General features: G+C 37.2%; 1 non-coding gene across 1 annotated transcript; it reads left to right on the forward strand.

The window, feature by feature from the left end:
• Positions 1–310: 310 nt before the first annotated feature.
• Positions 311–473, forward strand: LOC128650573 (U1 spliceosomal RNA). The gene has a single exon (XR_008400861.1). It is a non-coding gene; the product is annotated as a U1 spliceosomal RNA (small nuclear RNA).
• The last annotated feature ends 15,951 nt before the right edge of the window (positions 474–16,424 follow it).

The raw sequence follows: 16,424 nt of genomic DNA on the forward strand, positions 1-16,424 counted from the left end.
TAGCTTTCAACTAAGATCACCAAGAGAACAAAGCAAAATTGGGGATGAAAGTAAATTGGAAAGTTGTTTAAAATTGCATGCCCTATCTGGATCATGAAAGTTTTTTTTGGACTGGACTGTCCTTTTAGGACAATATTTTAATTGCTGTGCTTCTCAAGTCATTTGATACATTGGAGCCTTTTTTATCCATCACTCCATCCTAATTACACTCTGTCACAAGGATGTAGTTAACACCTATCTGTCATAATGACCATACACAAGAAAAAAAATATATTGACCACCACATCACTTTTAGTAAATCCATGGATGCATATTTACCTGGGGAGTTTTGGTCATGATCACTGGGGTGGCTCTCCCAGGGCAAGTCTGGTTCATTGCGCTGCAAACCGGCTGGCCTCTGCGACTTCCTCACATGTGGGAGACTCGACTGCATGGTTTCTGTTGGTGGGGGAATGTGTGCATGCTTTCCCAAAAAACAAAACAATTACATGGATGCAGCTCTACGAACCATAACTCCCACTCAAGGTGTCCTCCAAAGGAACCCTCAACCAATATGAGCTCAGAGCAGTAGGACCCCAACAAAAATGAAAGTCCCTACCTTAATCTTCAATTGAAAGTTGTTTATTAACTCTTTACTACAATACATTTATCTTCAATTTCACACCCCACTTTATTTTATTTTTCTCTTCAGCTTCTTCTGGTAATTATATTTACCAGTATTCCTGTTACAGATTATATTAATTATTTGGTTAATAATTTCTTAGGTATACAGGGAATTATCAAAATCAAAATCAAATTAAAAAAATGGGACCCCAGTTCTGTGTTATTATGGCAAATTGTTCTTATATATAATTCTCACATTTACTATCTTTCTCATAAGTAATTGTTCTATCCATATTAAATCTATACGTTTAAAATTTTACCAAAAATCTTTTTAGTTAAGCATGAAAAATAAATACTTCAGTTAATATTCAAGGGGAAACAATATGGTTACCAGGATTAAACTAGGGGGGGTCAATCATGGGTTTGATGTTCCAACCCTAGGGTTGGAAGTCATGAAGACGGGCTTCCTTTGGGGTCTAATTTAATAGGTTTCTTGTTTGTTTGTTTGTTTTCTTCTGTGGAGTGTGATCATTACTCTGTAATGAACATAAATAAAGAAATAAACTAAATAACTACAGGCACACCTCCTTTTATTGCACTTTGCTTTATTGCGCTTCACAGATATTGCATACAAATTGAAGATTTGTGTCAACCCTGTGTTGAACAAGTCTTTCTGCGCCATTTTTCTAACATACATACACATATAAACACATAAATACACATGAATACACATATACACACACCTATTTACACACCATCAGCAAGAAGATTATGACCTACTGAAGGCTCAGATGATGGTTAGCATTTTTTTTGCAATAAAATATTTTTAATTACGATATGTACATTGTTTTTTTTAGACATAATGTTATTGCACAGTTAATAGACTACAGCATAATGTAAATATAACTTTTACTAGTCCTAAAGCCTGCGTACACGGGCCAAAATCCCCATCCACTTGGATCCCCCTCCCTCTCTCCCTGCCGCTCTCAACTTTTTTTCTTTCTGTAGTGCAGCGGTCCCGCCAACTCCCGTCCCCGCTAGTGGCCCCCGCCCCCTAAAGCCCCCTGCCCCCCCTCTTTTGTTCTGTTAGAGTCACATTCAGATGTTAACTTCCATATTACTTAATATAACTATGAAGAAAATGTATTTACTTTAAATACATGATTGTATAGTGAATTTGATGTGTATATGGTTCTTCATTAGTATTTAAAAGTTGGTTAAAAAAAAGAAGTGACTTTCACAATTAAGTTTTTTATTTTTATATCACACAAACTATCTACATCTGCAGAAGGGAGTCATAAGTGAATGTCACATCTGATTATTGGCTAGATTGCAAGTGGTGCACTATCATTAGCGTCATTGCAAAATACCCTATTACACTATCAACCCTTAATCACCACACCCCCCCATTGCAAAGTACCCTCTAACCTCCAGCTAACCCCCACAACACCTCTAACTTAACACCCCCTAACACAATTACAGAAAAAAACTACCATTACAAAAAACAACATTACCAAAAATCAAAAGTCACAGCTAGTAGGCCCTATGCAAAAACTAAAGTCCCCTGAAAAAAAAAATACCCTAAACCCCCCCTAAACTAACACTAAGGGCTCCATGTATGAAGCAGCGAGCATATGCGAGCCTGTTTCCCACAATCTAAGAAGCAGCGGTCATTTGACCGCTGCTTCTTACACCCTACTCCACCTCTGAAATGGCAAGGGAACATCATAAGAGCTTGCACTCAGTGATTAATAGCCCCTTCAGTCGCGCGATTGGTCAAGCGAATGAAGGGGCGGGCATTACACACTGCAATAAGTGTGTAACGATACATACGGCCAGTGGATGAACAGATCCACTGCCCATATGTAGCGAAGGCGGGCGAATAGCTGTCATACATACACTCAGAAAGTTGTCACCTGGACCAATGGAAAAGAAACATCCCAAAAAGCCAGTACATGAGAATCAAAAAGAACTGTTCCTCCATGGAGAGCTATCACTCACAATCCCAAATATTAACAGAGAGATTTGTAGAGAAAGGCTACGATAATAATAAAATAATAAAAATACAACAAGAAGTTGATAGAAATACATTGCTGTCCACCAAAAGAAAAAACAATGATAACATTTCTAATTGCAATTAACTATTTGTACCCTTCAGAACTGAATTTAGTTCTCAGCACCACAAAGTGAAAACAATTCTAAAGAAACACTGGCATCTGATCAAACAAGATCACATATTGGGTAACAAAGTAAAAAAACAACCTCACATCATTTTTAAAAAAGCCAGAAATCTTAAGAGCATACTATCCCCAAGTGAATATAAAGAAAAAAAACACAATTCAATATATAAAGATATAAAAGGGGTAGAATTGAATGGATTTTATCCATGTAACACGTGTAAATCCTGTAAATATAGCCATAAAACAAAGGAAATAACATCACAAAATACTAGCTTTAAATTCAAAATCAATCAATTAATTAGATGTTCCAGCGTGAATACAATTTATTGTATTAAATGTTCCTGTGGTTTTTTTCTATTTTGGTCAGACAAGTAGAATGTTAAGGGACAGAATCCGTGAGCATATTTTAAAAATAGAGCATGGATCCACAGAAACAAAGTTATATGCCCATTTTAAAGAAACACATGCAGGTAATCTTAAAATTTTTAAATATTGGGGCATTAAACAAATAACCCTAGGAATTAGGAGGGGTAACATTAATAATATTCTACTCAGAAAAGAAGCAGAATTTATATTCAATTTTAAAACCCTCCACCCTTATGGTTTAAATTCAGAAATGGATCTAAATATGCTGTTCTAATACATTTTTAACATAAAAGGCACAACCATATCATTTTAAATTTCCCTTATCCTACTGGTTATATTTAATGTTATTTTCCAAAAATTTGAAAATTGATCTAATAGGTTTCTTAGAATACATCAACTATAGATAATACATATAATTTCAATATGGAAACATTCATACACTATTACATTTTAATATTTCTTTTGCATATTTATTGGTCAGTTGCATAGATGTTATTAACACTATTTTTTAATATAACATTTTTTAATATAACATTTTTTACATTTTTTACACATTTTTTCTGATACGTTTTAAAATAAACAAATCATTAATAATTAAAAGATAAATCAATTGTCCAATTCTTCTTTCCACCCACTTGTTTTAAAATAGTTTGATCGAATAAGGACATGCTCTTTTTAAAAAAAAACTATTCATATATATTTAAAAAAATCTATTCATATATATTAACTAGGGAAATCACCACAGATAAATAAACAGTTATCCATCAAGTGATCAAATTTCAATAGAGCAGTCTCTATTTATGGCGGAATCTGTAAGATAGCGATCTATTGTGTCAAAATTAATATTAATATTTTTATTGTTATTGTAATTTGTATTATTGTATTTTCTATTATTTTATTAGTTTGTGAATTTACTATTACCATAGAATTAGAAAAGTTACTAAGGTTATAAACATATAGATGTCCCTTGAAAAAGTTTTTCACTCTGTATCACACCCACCATCTGAATAAATCCGATAGGCGGAAATTGGTCCAATGAAAAGAGAACGTGGGCTATTTAAAAATGGAATTTGGAGTTAGTAGGCATCTTGATAAAGGCCCCTGGCGGCTGAAACGCGTAGATTTGCCTTCTGAACTTATGCACATATCTCTATACCCAGATTGGAAACGTAAGTAGATAGGACAGGTACATTGAGCAGTTATATAAACTCGGTGTTGAGCTGCCTCTACATGTGTAATCCCTGTCCCAGGACCTACTCATACGTATCCATCTGGGGTGTTCTTATTTCTGTCTAATTACTGGGCTAAAGACTAACCTGTTCAGCACTCAGGTGTTGTTTTTGGAACTTGAACACTCCCGAACTTTAACCCGGATTTGGTTTGCAACTCGAAGAGGATCACTGCTTCTATCGTTCACGGAGAACGCTAAATATCTGCACATTGGTTGAAATAAGGAGAAAGGATACAAAACTTACTTCGGAGTTCATTTTTTCAACTAAGGGTTGTACGGACATTCCTTCACAGACCTTTCTGTTGATTATCCTAATTGCTACATAAACCAAGAAGACACAGTTTTTCATTCCAGTATTTATGATACATATAACAATAAGCCCAATTATATTGTTTATTAATTCATCATATTGAATCTTATGTATTGATTTTTATATTTTTAGATGCCGGCATCACTATTTTAAACATTGCATAACATTGTATTTCATTCATTAAAATATTAGTTAACGTTATTATATTCTCTATCTATTTATATCAGATTACATTATTTTTAGAGGCTGCTCTATCACTTTTATAATTTTTTAATCAATTGAACATTATTATCCCGGTATATGCCATTAGTTTTTAATTATATGTATTAATTAATACAAGTTTATAGTGCTTTCCTTCTCTCATCTCTTTTTTGGAGCGCCATCCCAGACACTCTTTTTTCTAATTCTTTCTTTGGTGGACTTTTGGAGGTTAGCCCACTTGCTCTTTTTGGAATTAGCTTAAGAGAGATAGAGTGTTGTATCTCTTAATCGCCTTTTTGCCTATTTTCATTGGATAGCTGTCCGCCCGCCTCTTAGTACATGGAGCCCTAAAACCTATTCTAAAAGTTGCCCTTAAAAGGGCATTTGTTGGTCAGTGTCCTAGTTGAAGTGAATAGCTCTTTTGGTGAACAAAACCCTATCCTTAACCAAATTAAACCCCCACCCCATTCTTTTAAAAAAACTAAAAATTACCCTAAGAAAGACATTTTTCTGAGCATTGCCCTAACACGATTATGGCTCTTTTGTGAATTAAAAAAAAACAAAAAATTCTAAAAAAAAAAAAAAAACTATCTAACCTAGAAGAAAAACCCTATCCTGAAAAAAATTGCCATGAGAAGAGCATTTGGCAAGGCACTGCCCTAAAGTGATTACAGTTCTTTTGTGAATGAGTTATTACAGCTGTTTTGTACACTAAGCAAACAACAACAAAAAAACACCCAAAAAAATCCTATCGCTAAACCCCAAAATTAGTACTCACCAGACTTGAATCAGACTCCTAGGTGATCACCTCCGGTGGGGCTCTTCGCCTTTCTTTATCCATGGTGGCACTCCACTGGGCCGATCTTCTTTCATCTCCTATCTTCCATCCAATGCTTCTAATCTTCTATCCGAGGCTTCTTTTTTTCTTCTTATCTTCCATCCGCTCCATCTTCATGTGGTCAGTGCCACACACTGAAGTTTGAATGAGAGGTTCCCCCTTATATAGGGGATCCCTTGCATTCCTATTGGCTGATTTTCAAATCCAAATTCAAATCAGCCAATAGAAAAAGCTTTCATTCTATTGGATGCTAACAGGTTAGGGGGTACTTTGTGATGGGGGGTCTGGCGGTTAGGGGGTTAATATTGTAGTGGGGTTGTTTGCAATGGGGTGTGTGGTGTATTAGGGGTTAATAGTGTAGTGTGGTGTTTTGAGGTGGGCTATGTGGTGGTTTAGATGTTATGAGAGTAGGGGGCTTATTGCGATGTGGGTTAGTGCCCGAGTATAGGTGTTACTTTTTTCCCCGATTTGCACGCTTCATAGAAGTCTATGGGGAATATGTTAATGAGTTTGTGACTTTGTAGTCTCTCTCTTTGAGTGCTTCAGGTTGAGCTTGCGTGCAAACTTTTTACTTTCAACTCCTACAAAAAAGTGCAGTCTGACATGTGCAGTTTACTTCTAGCGAAGTTAACATGCGAGCAGAAGCGCAAAATAGCACTTCCCTCGTAATTTAGCCCTATGTTATTTAACAGGTAGTGCTGACGGAAAATATTTTTATGCAGCAGCTACTTAAATGTTTTACCTTAAATTCATGTATTATTTGCGTGAGATTCAGCATGTCAAAGCCATCTCTCCTCTGTTTAGTCTTTTTCTCAGACACCTTAAAAGTGCAATTCAAAGAAAAGTCTCAAGCTTTCTCCTGCTGTTTCTTGACGTACATTCATGTGATTACTTTTTCACATGAGAAACTGTAAAACTAAAATAAAGTGATTAACCCATTTCTAAAAATATATTTAACTTACTATCAGCAAGTTATGTGCTAAACCGGGTGCGTAAATAACGCAACAAAATGAGCGGTATCGCACTCTCCATAGCGCTGCCATTAGAAGTTACTGAAAAACCTTCTTTTGCTGTGCAGTATGGTGCGTTAAGCTCTATACCGCTCTATACCGCACAAAACCCAAGGCCTGACTTGACATGCTCGTGCACATTTTCTCCCATAGACATCAATGGAGAGAAAGTGACACCTCCGATCGCAGAATGGCGATCGCCGTAACACAATCCCCCATTGCTGTCTATGGGGAAAAGAAAGTTAAGTTGAAATCTAAACACCCTAACATAAACCCCTAGTCTAAATACCCCTAATCAGCCATGCCCCGATATCACCGACACTAAATAAAGTTATTAACCCCTAAACCACCGCCCCCACATAGCTACTACTATAATAAGGTTATTAACCCCTAAACTGCCAGCCCCCTATATCTGTACTACTATAAAAAAGTTAACCTCTAAACCGCCGGCCCCCCACTTTGCAACACACTAAATTAAACTATTAACCCCTAAACCTAACTTTCACCTATACTTTAATATAAAATTACAATATAACTATCTTAAAATAAATTTAAAAAAAACTAAGATTAAACTATAAATTAACCTAACATTACTATATTAAAAAAATAAATAATGAAAAATAAAAAACCTGTTACAAAATAAAAAAATCTTAACACTATAAAAAATTTAAAAACCTAACATTACAAAAAAAATACACTAAAATTACAAAAAATAACAAAAAACCTACCATTACCAAAAATAACAAACACTAAAATTACGAAAAATAATAAAACACATACACCTAGATTATGAGTTTTGCGTTACGATTTTAATGCTGAAAAAATGGCCATTTCAGAGTTAAAACCGTAATGCAGCCATTACGAGTCTTGTCGGTATAGCTATACCACAAGCATTTTAGCCTGTAATGCAACATCAATACCGCAATAAAAAAAAAAATTTGCGTTGGATTTTCATAGCGCCGGTATTACAGGTTGTGTGGTGAGGCTAAAATGCTTGCATTCATAACTCATAACTAAAATGTTACAAAGTACACTAACACCCATAAACTACCAATTAACCCCTTTTCCACCTCCCTCCCGCATCATAAACACTATAATAAATCTATTAACCCCTAAGCTGCCGCTCCCGACATCGCCACCACTAATAAGAGTTATTAACCTCTATTCTGCCGCTCCCCGACATCGCCACCACTATAATAAAGTTATCCACCCCTATTGCCCCGCACCCCAACATCGCCGACACTATAATAAAGCTATTAGCCCCTATTCTGCCGCTCCCCAACATCTCCACCACTAAAAAAAGTTATTAACCCCTAAATCTCTGGCCTCCCACATCACCACCACTAAATTAACCTGTTAACCCCTAAACCGCCAGCCCCCCACATTTCAAAAAATGAAATGAAACTATTAACCCCTAAACCTAACAACCCCTTAAATTTAAATTAAAATTACAATGTCCCTATCTTAAAATAAATAAAACTTACCTGTGAAATTGAAAAAAACCTAAGTTTAAACTAACAATTAACCTAACAACTATTATACTAAAATTGAAATAACTACCAATTAAATAAACTAAATTAAATTACACATTAAAAAACCTAACACTACTAAAAAAATGTAAATCGTAAATTACAAAAAATAACAAACACTAAATTACAAAAAATAACAAACATATGGTCGCCGCCGTACACTGAATCTTCAATGCAAGGGAGCCTTTTCAAAATGGCGTCCCTTGCATTCCTATTGGCTGATTTGATATTTTAAATTCAAATCAGCAAATAGGATAAGAGCTACTGAAATCCTATTGCATGTTCAAATCAGCCAATAGGATGAGAGCTACTGAAATTCTATTGGCTGTAATTTAGTGTTTGTTATTTTTTGTAATTTAGTATTTTTCATTTTTTGCAATTTTCGATTTAAATTTTTTTTCTTACGCTTGGTTTTTTCAATGTGTAATTTAGTTGTTTTTTTTTTTTAAATGGTAGCCATTTTAATTTTAGTATAATAGCTATGTTAGGTTAATTGTTAGTTTTAACTTAGGTTTTTTTAATTTCACAGGTAAGTTTTTATTTATTTTAAGATATTTATATTGTAATTTTAATTTAAAGTTAAGGGGTTGTTAGGTTTAGGGGTTAAAAGTTTAATTTAGTTTTTTGCGATGTGGGGGGTCTGGTGGTTTATGGGTTAATAGGTTTATTTAGTGGCAGTGATGTGGGAGGCCAGAGGTTTAGGGGTTAATAACTTTATTTAGTGGCGGCGATGTCAGGGAGTGGCAGAATAGGGGTTAATATCTTTATTATAGTGTTGGCGATGTTGGGGTGTGGGGGAATAGGGGTGAATAACTTTTTTATAGTGGCAGTGATGTCAGGGAGCGGCGGAATAGGGGTTAATAACTTTTATTAGTGACGGCGATGTCAGGAGCGGCAGATTAGGGGTGTTTAGACTCTGGGTTTATGTCAGGGTTTAAACGTAACTTTTTTTTCCCTCAATAGACATCAATGGGGTTGCGTTACTGCGATCGCCATTCCGCACTTTAGGTGTTAGTTTTTTTTCTAACACTCTCTCCCCATTGATGTCTAAGGAGATGTCTATGGGGAAAGCGTGCACAAGCACGTCAAAGCAGCCCTTGGATTTTGGGTGGTATAGAGCTCATCGCCACCATATCGCATGCACAAGGCGTTTTTTTAGAAACTTGTAATGGCAACGCTATGGAGGGTGAAATAACGCAACTTTTGTTGCGTTCGTTTCACACCCTATATAGCGCAAAATTTGTAATCTAGGTGTAAGATTACAAAAAATAATAAACTAAATTATCCAAAATAATAAAAATTAAACCTAATCTAATAACCCTATAAAAACAAAAAAGCCACCCCAAAATATAAACACCACCTAATTTAACAATAAACTACCAATAGCCCTTAAAAGTGTCTTTTGTAGGGCATTGCCCAAAGTTAAACAGCTCTTTAACATTAAAAAATTCCCCCTAACAGTAAACCCCTCCAAAAACCTAAGCTACCCATTGCCTCTAAAGTGGCATTTGTAATGGGCATTCAGCTCTTTTACTGCCCTAATCTAAAAATAAAATAAAAACAAAACCTAAGTCTTACCCCCAAATAGGTACTCACCGTTTCTGGAGTACAACGGAGAGGGTCTTCCAGGCGGTGAAGGTCTTCTTCCAGGTGGTGACATCTATTTATTGAAGTTTATTGTTAGGTTAGGGGGTGTTTTTATTTTGGGGTAGCTTTTTTGTTTTTATAGGGCTATTATATTAGGTTTAATTTTTATAATTTTGGATAATTTCATTTATTATTTTTGTAATCTTAAGTAAGCGGTGAGCTGGTCGTACGTGCTGGTGCACGATTTCCCCTATAGACATCAATGGGGAGAGCCGGCTGAGAAAAAGTCTAACACCTGCCAAAAAGCAGCGTAAAGCTCAGTAACGCAGCCCCATTGATTCCTATGGGTAAACACATATTATGTTTACACCTAACACCCTAACATGAACCCCGAGTCTAAACACCCCTAATCTTACACTTATTAACCCCAAATCTGCCATCCCCGACACCTAAATTATACTTATTAACCCCTAATCTGCCGCTCCGGACATTGCCGCCACCTACATTATACTTATTAACCCCTAATCTGCTGCCCCAACATCGCCAACACCTACATTCTATTTATTAACCCCTAATCTCCCGCCCCCAATGTCGCCGCAACCTACCTACACTTATTAACCCCTAATCTGCTGCCCCCAACGTCACCGCCACTATATTAAATGTATTAACCCCTAAATCTAAGTCTAACCCTAACACCCCCTAACTTAAATATAATTTAAATAAATCTAAATAAAATTAATATCATTACCTAAATTATTTCTATTTAAAACTAAATACTTACCTATAAAATAAACCATAAGCTAGCTACAATATAACTAATAGTTACATTGTAGCTAGCTTAGGGTTTATCTCTATTTTACAGGCAACTTTGTATTTATATTTTAACTAGGTAGAATAGTTAGTAAATAGTTATTTACTATTTACTAACTAGAGGCGGCTCACCAAGATGGCCACAGTTGCACAATGCTCCATGATTGAATCTGGCTCATGAATGCAAAGTGGTAGAATCACCAGCCATCCATTTCTCCCTTGGCAGCAAGAGTGCCCGGGAAAACCTTGGGATCACTACAACTCCTGGCCTCTGAGAAGTCACTTAAAAGTTTTAATTTTGCCTTTGGGTTTGCAGACGTGCCTACTCTGAGAAGAAACAGGGATCGCAACAGTGGTATAAATGATGACTGGGAGAGATTTGCAAGTAAAATAGTTATTTATTTCATATCCAAAGCATACACATAATGACAGGCACAGCAAACAAACCCCGCTGACGCGTTTCCCGCTTCACAAGCAGTTCATCAGAGCTGGGAGAACAAGTGTTACAAGCAGCTGTTAAATCTCAGGTAACACAGTTGAATAGCCAATAAGCAAACACTGGTCTCACCTTCGACTTAACCTTTCACACTCCATGAGCTTACAAGTTTTAACTGACTATAAGAGTAACAAAAGGATGTCACAAATTTAATCAAAGTTTAGAAAAACAGAACCCTAAAGCTGAGATGTTATGTCACTGCTATTGCAATAAAGTAACAAATCTCCACACATATGTAGCCATATTAGTATAAAAGTCAAATGCAAACATTATTATATTACGGCAATCATGGGGATAAGTTACAATGGAACAACTTGACATAAAGAGTAATACACTGTAATACATTAAGAAATTGTGGAACTATAAGAAGTGTATGAATGGAAAAATAATGTATACAATATAATTATACAAACCAGATATAGGACATTAAAAACTCAAGCATCAATAAACAATTTAATGTCACTTATTTTGTTGATCCCTAGTGGGGAACCTGTTTTAAGAGTGTAGATCCAATAAATTTCTCTTTTGCTAAGAGCCTTATATCTGTCCCCACCTCTAGTATTCATTTTAACCTGTTCAATACCTTGAAACCGGAAATACCTGAATTTATCAACATGTTCAAAAAAGTGTTTAGCCACTGGAGTTTTTGGTACCTCAGCCTCTAGGGACAAAAGATGTTCCCTAATCCTGTCCTTTAAGCCCCTAGAGGTGAGACCCACATATTGAAAATTACAGTGTAAACAGGTGATAAGGTAAACAACAAAATTGGAGTTACAATTAATACGTCCCCTGATGTTATATGTTTTATTGGTGTTTGTTGAATGGAAAGTGTCTCCAACCAAAGCAAAATCGCAACTCTTACATGGCCTCACACCACATTTATAGAAGCCACATTTTTTAGAAAGCCAATTTCCAGGTACTATTGTAGTTTTACATATCCAATGAGCTACAGTTACGCATCAGCCTAATAAATTGTCCCTTAGGACAATGTTAAAACTACAATAGTACCTGGAAATTGGCTTTCTAAAAAATGAATACTAGAGGTGGGGACAGATATAAGGCTCTTAGCAAAAGAGAAATTTATTGGATCTACACTCTTAAAACAGGTTCCCCACTAGGGATCAACAAAATAAGTGACATTAAATTGTTTATTGATGCTTGAGTTTTTAATGTCCTATATCTGGTTTGTATAATTATATTGTATCATTTTTTTTTCCATTCATACACTTCTTATAGTTCCACAATTTCTTAATGTATTACAGTGTATTACTCTTTATGTCAAGTTGTTCTATTGTAACTTATCCCCATGTTTGCCGTAATATAATAATGTTTGCATTTGACTTTTATACTAATATGGCTACATATGTGTGGAGATTTGTTACTTTATTGCAATAGCAGTGACATAACATCTCAGCTTTAGGGTTCCGTTTTTCTAAACTTTGATTAAATTCATTTTTAGAATAAGTGCTTTATTCAGTTTTAACATGTATTGTTATTGTGTAATGTATATAGAGAATTTGTGACATCCTTTTGTTACTCTTATAGTCAGTTAAAACTTGTAAGCTCATGGAGTGTGAAAGGTTAAGTCGAAGGTGAGACCAGTGTTTGCTTATTGGCTATTCAACTGTGTTACCTGAGATTTAACAGCTGCTTGTAACACTTGTTCTCCCAGCTCTGATGAACCGCTTGTGAAGCGGGAAACGCGTCAGCGGGGTTTGTTTGCTGTGCCTGTCATTATGTGTACGCTTTGGATATGAAATAAATAACTATTTTACTTGCAAATCTCTCCCGGTCTTCATTTATACCACTGTTGTGATCCCTGTTTCTTCTTTGTGACTTTGCCAATAGGGGTTTGGAGAGCCCTAGCAGCAGTAGTAATATAAGCCATTTTGCCGGAATTTTACTGACATTCTGTGAGGCCCTGGACTAAAGCTCTTTATGCATACAAGTGCTCGGTGGTACAAGATTGCAGCATCATTTGCAACTGGAGATTGGGAGATCGTTCCACACCTGAAAGGGCAGTACTCTGGGTGAGTCCTTATTTGCAAGTTATTTATACTTGGAATGTGTATTGTTTGTTAAAGGTGACATCCGCAGTAGTGGGACTCTTTGATAGAGTCGGTTACACCTATGAACTTTCATATTACACTAAATTGTCTGCACAACAAGAATGCTGAGCAGTCTTTTTTCTTTTGGACGTGCCTACTCTGACAAACTAGATGGCACACATTATTGAAGCCCTAATTGACGTCTTTGCACCACGGTTAGACTCCCTAACAACAACTATGCAGGACCTTCTTTGTGAGGTCCGGGAACACTGTGCACCCACATACACTAAGGCAACTCCTGTCTCTCTAACTGAACCTCAGCTGAGCTTACTAACTACCCTGAAAGCAGACACTTTGGGTACCGACATCACGACACAGGTGGAGGAGCTACACTCCCTTTTATACCCGAGCATGCTTGAAGCGAGACTAAGAAGCGTTTTGAACGTCTCGCAAGCACAGACCTATCTCTCACTTAGCCTCACAGATCAAGGCCAGATCTTGCCACTCAGTAGAAATGTGAGCGCTGGCGGCTCCACTGTCCATGCTCAGACTCCGTCTCGGCCCTGCTCTCCTGCCGCAAACTTCCTACTGTGCCCAGCTGACACGGCTGAACGACTCCTTAGGCAGTTGGAGAAAAAAGACGCTGCATCTCACGAGATTACCTGTACTCAAATCGAATCAAACATAAGGGGAGAAGACAGCGACAATGGGAACCCTGCTGCGCGGTGCAGTGGACAAGCCGCAACTACATTTGATTCACCATGGGAGGCTACCTCCCTGCAAACTCCAAGGCTGGTCTCGAAATGGGGCATCTGCCCGGTAAGTGTGCTGCTGTCCTCTGCTTTCACTGTGAGGTGGTCCCCCTTCCCTTCGCAGAAAAACTGCTATCTTCTAAGACAGGGATAAGAGGCCACATCCCGGACTGGAGTCGGGTAATTTGTTTCTTGCCTGTACCCCAGCTAATTGTGTAACAGGACTACCTTAAGAGCTGACTCCCTTGCTTAGGCTCTATGCCACTGTACTATACCTAGCATCTTTGACTATTTACATAGGAAGGAGTGGGCTAACGCCTGTGGATCCTGACCTAACTGTTCCCTATGGCTGCTGAGTTGGAATACCACTACTAACTTGATCGGCTAACCTGCACTTTAAATAATAACCACAGCCTGATTTATTGCTATACTACACACTGTCAGCAAAAATTTCAGTAAGGCTTTTTACAATACTCATAAAGGGCATTGGTTGATTGATGAGACAGATATCAATATGTTTACCTATATTCTTGCTCTGCTGCTTGTATAGGAGTTCCCTTCTTCTTTACAGAGACAAATACGGTGAATAAACTGCCACACACGAACCTTGTAATATATTTCTGCTCATTCAGATCAGCGGTTTTAATGTAGTAGATCATTATGAGTCATAACACTATTCTACTCTCATTCTCTTGCTGATACAATAAATAAGCTATATTAGTAGGCTCTGAGACTTGCAAAACCCTGGATCACATAGGCTCATAAGCTAGCTATAATGTATGTCATTTGATTCACCTATGCTTATTTCTCAGCACCGTATTTGAGTCTATCCTGCGAGTTTAAGTAAGGGAATATGGAGCATAGGCACACATGTTAACAATTGCACTGCAACATGCATAATGCTATCCACTCTTGCTTAAAACAAGGTATATATTGAATTAGACTATGTGTATTTTACTAGCTCAGGTTTCTCCTACTTGTGTACTGCACCTTGGCTAATACCCCCTGCTTGGACTGGACTGTTCAAGCTGCCACTCAAAAATGCACTTAATTGCCTTATAGTATATATGGAAGTAAAAGGGGACTATTCTGAGTCACTCTATCTACAATTTTAATTATAAAACTACGCTAGTATTTAGTCAAGCTTAGTGGGCATTCTGGTTTTGTTTATTTTGTTTTGTTTAAAGAGGTTTAGTTTAGTTTTGTTAAGTTTATTAAATTGAAATACCTTACCTATACCTATCACACCTGTGGAAGATGTGTGCCCCCCTTTGAGGTATCTGTTACATTTGAAGGTTATCACTTGACACCCATGGGTATATCCTCAATAGGGTAATCTCTCTATCATTGATAAGGGGAATTGTAAATTGATCACTTACCGCCACACCACAATTTCAGGCATATTTATAGGGTAGGTTACACAGTGCAAGATTTCTGTATCTTTACAATACCACCCCTACTAATTGTACAACTTTATCTATTTTATAATATATATAACACAAATTACCCTTCCAATCTATGTAATGAGAGGAGTCTCATGCGGTGATACCTCTAAAAGTCGTGCTACATTTCTTAGCCATTATACTTCTTTTAATAGCCCCTATTACTCAAACATAAGCCTCCTACCTAGAATTATCCCTTCGTATGAGCATTTTCCACGGCAACCTTCCATACTGAAAATATCAGCTTAATTCAGATCCCACTTTGTTTGGATTATGGGCTACTTATTTCTCTAAAGGTCCCAACATATTGTTGCAAATGGATCAATTTTTTATTAATATGGTATCTATATTTATTGTGTAGGGTGACGTATACTCCATTAGGAGAGTGTGTTAGTTCTCAGTTTTATTTGATTTATAGTTTTAGATGTTTAGTTTGGTTGTGTTAGTTTATATAAAAATAAAATCCCGGGGCGGAGCCTAGCCACTGAACGAAATGGCTGCAATTTGTTAGTGCTCCGTAGTCCTGACTATACTTAGCCGAAATTAGGAATGATCGCACAGCACAAAACAAAATAAAAGTACTGTGGTGAGCACCCCAGACTCAAAGCTGACAACTAGCAAAGACCCAAAAAACAGCGGGTAACGGAGCGGAGGTACCAGCACAATAAGGAAGCTTGATAGGCCGTGTAACAATCCCTACGCACGCATTAGGCCCTGCAGCACTTCAGGAGACGTCTCATTCACAAGACACCCTCCGGAACCTGTCAGCCAAACTAAGGCACTTAGCGGTGTACCATTGCACCGAGCGACTGACCTTATTCACCGCGAACAGGCCAGAGGCATACGGGCCGCACCCACGTGATAACCCGGTGATCGGGCTGAAGTGAGCCTGTGCAGAGAGATAAGGAGGTGGACGAGACTTGCCTGCCTGAAGCTCCCTCCCGGTTCCCATGGAGGAACGTACCATCACTGGCATCTGCTAACCCTGACTGGGGTCAATACCGCTATACGCAGGGGGCAG

The sequence above is a fragment of the Bombina bombina genome, chromosome 2 (genome assembly GCF_027579735.1).
Source record: "Bombina bombina isolate aBomBom1 chromosome 2, aBomBom1.pri, whole genome shotgun sequence".
In the NCBI taxonomy this organism is placed as follows: Eukaryota; Metazoa; Chordata; class Amphibia; order Anura; family Bombinatoridae; genus Bombina; species Bombina bombina.